The 7,465-nt window shown below is 38.1% G+C and overlaps 1 protein-coding gene across 4 annotated transcripts in view; it reads right to left on the reverse strand.

The window, feature by feature from the left end:
• The window catches only part of LOC106883543 (inhibitor of nuclear factor kappa-B kinase subunit epsilon), an 84,017-nt gene extending 81,427 nt beyond the window's left edge, over window positions 1-2,590 (reverse strand). For 2 of the 4 annotated variants that reach the window (XM_014934607.3, XM_014934584.3), the window contains exon 1: window positions 2,489-2,590. The gene's annotated coding sequence lies outside the window, so the exon portion shown is untranslated. Of the gene's footprint in view, window positions 1-421; window positions 2,422-2,488 lie in introns of those variants that run through there. The other 2 variants (XM_089350301.1, XM_014934599.3) reach the window with 2 other exon arrangements.
• Between the last annotated feature and the right edge of the window lie 4,875 nt (window positions 2,591-7,465).

Genomic DNA, 7,465 nt, shown 5'->3' on the forward strand with positions numbered 1-7,465 from the left:
GGTCTAGTTGAAGAAATCTACCCCGATACTTATGTTTTTTTAAAGTCCGGTTTACGGGAACGTAAACAAACCAATATCGGTGTGTGTGTAGGGCAAGCACAAAGATACACACGCACTCAGTTATATATGACGGTCCGCATCTACCATATTCACTCACAAGGCATTGGTCAGCCTGGGACTATAGTGGAAGGCACTTACCCCAGATGCCGCGTATTGAACACGAAACCATGTGGTTGAAAAGCGAGCTTTTTAACCACACAACCATGCAGGTACACTCGAAGAAACATAAGACAAGATAATTTTTCACTCTGGTCTCATATTCCATTGTCACTCCATGTTAAGCTTATTTTTCGGGTTGTGATCACAAAATGAAAGCAGGAATATTTACATTATTTGGCAGATGTAGAGAATAAATACTCACCTTTTTTCATATTTCTTCAGATTCGTTTGTTTTAATTCCCTAATCCACCTCCCAAATTTTTTGCTAACTTTTTTTGTTGAAAAAACTGGTGGTGGTGGGGAATCAAATAATGAAAAAGGCACGCAGACTCCCTCAGTTATACAATGGACCAGGAAATACTAGGGTTCTCTTCTAAAATTTTTATGGTAACTCCAGACCCTAATATTAGGGTGATTACAACAAGCAATACGCCCTCAGACGTATCATGACATTACGGTGAGACAGGACATCCGCAATGACGAATACTTCGTCCTCGCGGCCAATCTTTCCCGTGTTTGTATTTAGTATGTTTTCTTCGGCTGTTGAAGTGCAAACTTCTTACAAACGAAACTGCTACATATTTCTATGGTGGTGGTGAGTCTTAGGAAAGTAAAATCAAAATGATTATAACGGAAGTTGCTATGATTCTATTGTTTTTGAAAAATAATAAATTGTATTTTCATTGATTAAGTAGAAATGGAAAGGCAGTACCCATGGTCATTTTAGATTTTTTAAACTAGGGAATATTAACAGCCTTTTATTTAATAATTTTGTTTTACAGGATGGCTATAATAATAAGGAAGTTAAATTTACCGTTGCTATATTTAAATCTGAATCTATAGGTTATGGAAGAAATATAGAATGGTATGTGGGCAATTATGAAAAAGAGCCACTTGTAAGACTTTTATGACATATACAGTGCTTTGATGAACTACAAATTATTGGGAAAGATTAAAAGAGAAGACAGAAAGCAGCAATAAATGTGAAGAGACAGCAAGGCGGACATGGCGAACCGTCACCACAGCCCCTTCTGTGTAACTTCAGTTTTGATTTTACAAGTGTTTTGTCTTGCTGCCTAAATGCTGGTCGTTTCGCTCCTTACACCGAGCTAAGCCTGATCATTAAGCAGGCCCTGGTAAATATCTCCTCAGTTCTGGAGTTAGTGGGATAATCAGGAAGTAATAGGAAGAGACAAGATGGTCTTGCCCTTTCTCTCTAGGTAAGAGGTAGGTGCTTCATCTGGGACGTCAGTCTGTAACTCCCTTGCTCCCGACCACATTCTGGATGTTTCGGTAAATGGGAGGGTCATTGCTTCCGTAGCCGAACGGAACAAAATTTTTAAAAGTTGGAACTTGTCAGCGAACCACTTCTGGCCTGTGCCGTTTGGGACGTTTAGAAGGGCCGGGCCACTAACAGCGAATTTCTAGTCATCGTTAGAGGATCGCCTTTCCGAGTTGTCGAGTGATACCTGTGAGGGTGGTACTTGTAGAAATTTACCAAAAGTGCGTAAAAAATTATCCATTTTTCTAAAAGTTACGTGTAAAGAAAGCCGTCTCGTATGAATTTCCCGAAACTCCTCACCCCCACGCTCGGGAACATTTTTTTCACAATAAATTACGATAAATTGAGAATCTACATCATCTGAAGCATATTTGAAGAAAATTTCAAGTAAAAAGGAGCACAATAAAGACTAGAATACTCCTATAAGATATCGTAGATGTGAATGGAACGATAATAGAAGATATCTTTAAATCAAGGTGTTGTTTATTCAAGAGTTATTTGTAGTTGTTGCTAATAAGGTGAGTTCCGTTTCTAACAGCATGTATCACCATAGAGGTTCAAATTGAGATTGTGATCTTGATTATAAAATGAATTGTGAATATATACACAATTAGAAAATTGTAAGCTACTCGAGACTAAATAATTTATCGCAAAAGGGAAAAAGTTGTTAATTAGCACCTAGGGAACAGTGATCGGGCAAACCTGTAATCAAAGATGTTCCAGCCATTAACTTCTCGTCCTTCTAGGGGTGTTTTACAACTGAGATCATCTAATGTACCTAACTTTCCAAACTGAAGACGGTAGGGATACAATTTGAGGGAGATTTAAAAGCTATTTCTAGAAAGGGGTGACCACGTAGTGGCTCCCTAGGCGACTCGTGTCACCGGCGCACATAAACAAACCACAAACATTGTTGCATTAAATGTATAAATACTTCAAATAACGCTCACATGACAACAAATAATATACAAAAGTAACTCAACTCACCATATGAGAGATCCCATTTTAAAAGACATGAATAGTAAGAGAAAACTTCCAACATTAATAAAGCGAAAGAGATTTTTCGATGGCATTAAGTAGGTTGTATTTAAAAATAGGATCGTGTAATGCAGGCGGCCTACGGATTGCAGAGGTTAAAAGTTTAACTTAGATGACAAAGATGATTATAAATATACTAGCTGGCTCCGTGCCGTCAAATATGACGGCTAATTGTAGTATTTTATATATGAATAAGGTACATAATAATCACAGATACAAACATTCACATACTTCCCTTGTACACGTACACACACACACATATACTCGCACGGAGTTGAAATACTGTTTGATTTTTCTTTTCAGCGTTGAATGTTCACCATCTCACTTTCATTGCACACACACACACGCACACACACACACAAACATTCACATGACTCCTTTTTACATACACACACATATACTCACGCAGAGTTGAAATGTTGTTTGATTTTTTTTATCACAGTAGAACTTCCATCATCACACTACCAAGTTTGCCATCACCCCTTCCTTTCTCATTCATAGGTTGTGACGGAGATAGACACAAGAGTATTATCATAGTAGAAGATATATATATATGAACAATATAATTTAACTCATATTTGAATATATATACATATATATATGTAGTGGGAGAGGTGTAGCAAAAGATGTCATTGAGGTTGCAGATGAAATAGGCATCTGGACGACATCAAAACAAAACAATGGGAAAGCATCGGATTGTGGTTTAAATAATTTATTTAATAGACACTTGCATTTACTTGTTGTATACACCAAAAATTTCACTACATGACATTACCATCTTGCTTCCAGTTGGCGAAGAAGAAAATAAACGGGAAATACTGTGTCGATGAAATGAGGTAGAACCGGGCATGTTTTGTATCTGTGTGTGCATTGGTCATTCGGTGGTGTCTGTTTTTGTTCTGCAAGTGCTACTGTGTTGGGTCGTTCATGCTGAATATGTGGTTCTATGTTGGCTGCTTTGACTGGCGCAAGTTACTGGTTGGCTGTCTGCTTGTCTCTTGACAGTTCACCTGGTGATGGCTATCTGCAGTCTCTTGACGGATTCCCGCTTGATGGCTATCTCACTGTATTTATAATGGTCATGACAGCTAGAAGGACGGACATACCACAGGAGTAATTTCTACTTATGTAGGTCACCTCCTGTCCACTTGAACCTTAAATGACACAGCTCAGGCCATAGGTCAAAGGGAAATCCATCCATCACTTTTTGACAGGACAAAGAAATTTCTTTTGTGCCTGTTTGGCCAGAGGTGGATCAGACGAGTGAAGATCCTTAAATTCCTTTGAGCCCTTTAGTATTCAGATTATTCTCTTGAATGTAATGTTTGTTTATTTGTATTGTTTCCAAATCAACTATGCATTGTCTTGTAATTTAGAGATTTTGGTGACGTGATTGTTTAGTTTTAGAATGGCATTGCATAGCTGTGATTAAAGGCCGGATCTGGCCAGTTTCAACATAAAACAGGTTGAATATTTTGACCGGATATGACTGGTTTGAATGCTAAAAGGTTAAACTTTGTAGTAGAGTTTATAACTTTGAATTTGATGAACTTTGTTGCTGCTCTGAGTTTCTTGTCCTGTTTATTTGTTTAGTCATCACAGTCAATATTCTTTTCCACTCGAGGCCCAAGGCCCAAAATTTGGGGGCTGTCGATTAGGTCAACTCCAGTATACAACTGGTACTTGATTTATTGACCCTGAAAGGATGAAAAGCAAAGTCGACCTCGGTGGAATTTGAACTCAGGACGTAAAGACACGAAATACCACTGAGCATTTCACCCATTGTGCTGACGATTCTGCCTGCTTGCAGCTGTCATCACAGTCAATATTAGCAACATATTTTAGGTGTATAAACAAAAAACATGTATCTCTTAGCTTTTACTTCTTTCAGTCATTAGACTGTGGCCATGCTGGGGCACCACCCTGAAGAGGTTTTAGTCAGATGAATCGACCCCAGTACTTACTTTTTTAAAGCTTGGTACTTATTCTATCGGTCTCTTTTTGTTAAAGGGGTGTAAAAGCACCAACACCAGTTGTCAAGCAGTAGTGGGGGACAGACACAGACACACACATGACGGGATTCTTTCAATTTCTGTCTACCAAATCCACTCACAAGGCTTTAGTTGGCCTGAGGCTATAGTAGAAGACACTTGCCCAAGGTTCCACACAGTGGGAATGCTAAAGGGTGAACATAAAGTTGTTCACCAACAAACTTCAACCTCCGATCCACAGTTGGATTGTCTCTTCATTCCTCGTCTGTTACTGCTATTACAATGGTCTCCATTTCATGGCCCTAGTTGATCTCTAGCTCATCCAACTAACTTGTCACTCCTTTTGCTACCCATTTGTATGCGATCTCCACTTAACCACTTTTCAAGTCCTTCCACCACAGAGTACCATCCCTCTGGAAATCTGGAAATCTTTGCCTGCCTCTACAGCCATCAACTTACATTTGTTTAAGAAGTACATCAACCACATCAATCTTGCAAAGCCCAGGGATGCAGCCCCTTCCTTCAAACCCAAAAAATATTTAACCATAAAAACAATTAGATACAAAAAATTAAAATAAAATTTTTTAAATCCCATATTCAGGTGAACAATTTCACTATTAAAATATAAACAAAGAAATAAAAATTACAAAAATTGCTTTTTACATCTCATATTCAGGTTTTTCTAGTTCACTACCATGTTACTTTGACTGTTCTGTTTTGTAATCAGAAAATCCAAATTTGGTCTGGGTGAAGTAGTCCTGTTTGAGTCAGCTGAGAATAGTTTCCTCTTTGATATTAATGAATCATGAATACACAACCTGTCTTAAGCATTGTATTTTAGAATTTAACCCTTTAGTTACTGTATTTATTTTAAGATGCTCAGTGTTTCTTTCAATTAATTTTAAATAGAACAAAGAATTTAGTAAAATAACTTAGTTATCATTCAGCGAGTGTTAGAACATAAATTGTGACTAAAGTTTGGACATTTGTACTACAGAGCCGGTTTCAGCCAGGATGGTATCAAAAGGGTTAAATTAGTCATTTGTTAACCCTTTTGTTACCATATTTGTGTTGAGATGCTCTATGTTTCTTTCAATTATTTTAAATATAACAAAGAATTTAGAAAAAATAACTTAGTTATCATTAAGCTAATGTTAGGAACATAAATTGTGACTAAGGTTTGGTGAAAGATTTTAATTCAAAACTTATGAAAACAAGACATTTGTACTCGGAGCCAGAGCCAGTTTCAGCCAGGTTGGTAATAAAATATTCAGCAATTTCACAGAATAATTTATATGCCAATAAGGGAGACACCATGGTCTCTCAAATTGCTAGAAAACAACAGTTAAATTTCCCTCAAATCATATCCTGCCATTTTAAGAAAGGAATGCATATGTGGGTCATTGCCAGTACCACCTGACTGGTTTCCTGTGCCAGTGGCATGTAAAAAGTACCATCTGAACATGGTCGATGCCAGCCTCCCCGCCCTGACTGGCTCTTGTGCCAGTAGCATGTAAGAAGCATCATTCGAGCATGGTTGTTGCCAGTGCTGCTTGACTGGCTCCCATGCTGGTGGCATGTAAAAAGCACCCACTACACTCTTGGAGTGGTTGGTGTTAGGAAAGGCATCCAGCTGTAGAAACTTTGCCAGATCAGATTGGAGCCTGGTGCGGTCTCCTGGCTTGCCAGTCCCAAGTCAAACCATCCAACCCATGTCAGCATGGAAATCGAACGTTGAACAAACATATTGGACAGAGAAATATCTTTAAATCATGGAGATGATTGACCAGGGGCTGATCTAGAGCTAAACTATAAGTGAGTAGCCATCCAGTTGAAATGAACAAAAAGATTCTGTTGTAAGAATGATTTTTCAGACATTACTTCCCAACCACGAGGTTCAAGGTTCAATCCCCCACTGTGTGAACATTGTAGGTTAACATTCTATACTGTAGCTGCAAGACAATCAGTACCTTGTGAATGAAATTGGTAGACAGAAACTGAAGAAACCTGTTGTGTGTGTGTGTATATATATACACATATTTGTGTGTGTGTGTGTGTGTGTGTGTATCATCATCATCATCATCATCATCATCGTCGTCGTTTAACATCCGCTTTCCATGCTAGCATGGGTTGGACGATTTGACTGAGGACTGGTGAAACCAGATGGCTACACCAGGCTCCAATCTGATCTGGCAGAGTTTCTACAGCTGGATGCCCTTCCTAATGTCAACCACTCCGAGAGTGTAGTGGGTGCTTTATACACACACACACGTGTGTGTATATATAAATATATATATATATATACACACACACACACACGTGTGTGTATATATATATACATACATACATATATATAAAAAACAGACATTAAATGATGATGATATCTATCTATCTATAAATGTGTGTGGATATATATCACAAATTTAACAGAAACACAACAAACGGAAATATTACAAAAACATAACAAACAGAAAATTTGTAGCTTATTTCTCATCAGTCAATGTCCAAAAGATCATTACAATTTCATGCCTTTAACGTTGATATTATTCACTTTCGGTGGCGCCAGTGGTGAAAAGCCACTGGGAAATAGCTAACGAATGTACAGGACAATGATGAAAAGAAACATGACAAAATAAAACATACATATACAACTAAAAAGCCATGCAGCTACAAGGCAGACTAACCTGGGGTAACGCAAAGGAAAATGAAAATGTCATGTAGGACTGGAGACTAGAGAAGGACAGACAGAAAGTCAGCATGAAGGAAGAAGTATTGGCAGGGGGAGAGTGGGAGGAAAGCAAAAGAGAGACAAATAGATGTTGCACAAAAAAAATATTCAAAGAATATTTATATATATATATATAAACATTGGGCTTCACCGAGGCAATGACTTCTGACCGAGACCTTTAGAAATATGCAGTGCATGAGAAGACCC

Source organism: Octopus bimaculoides, chromosome 4 (assembly GCF_046866305.1).
Source record: "Octopus bimaculoides isolate indiv1 chromosome 4, ASM4686630v1, whole genome shotgun sequence".
In the NCBI taxonomy this organism is placed as follows: Eukaryota; Metazoa; Mollusca; class Cephalopoda; order Octopoda; family Octopodidae; genus Octopus; species Octopus bimaculoides.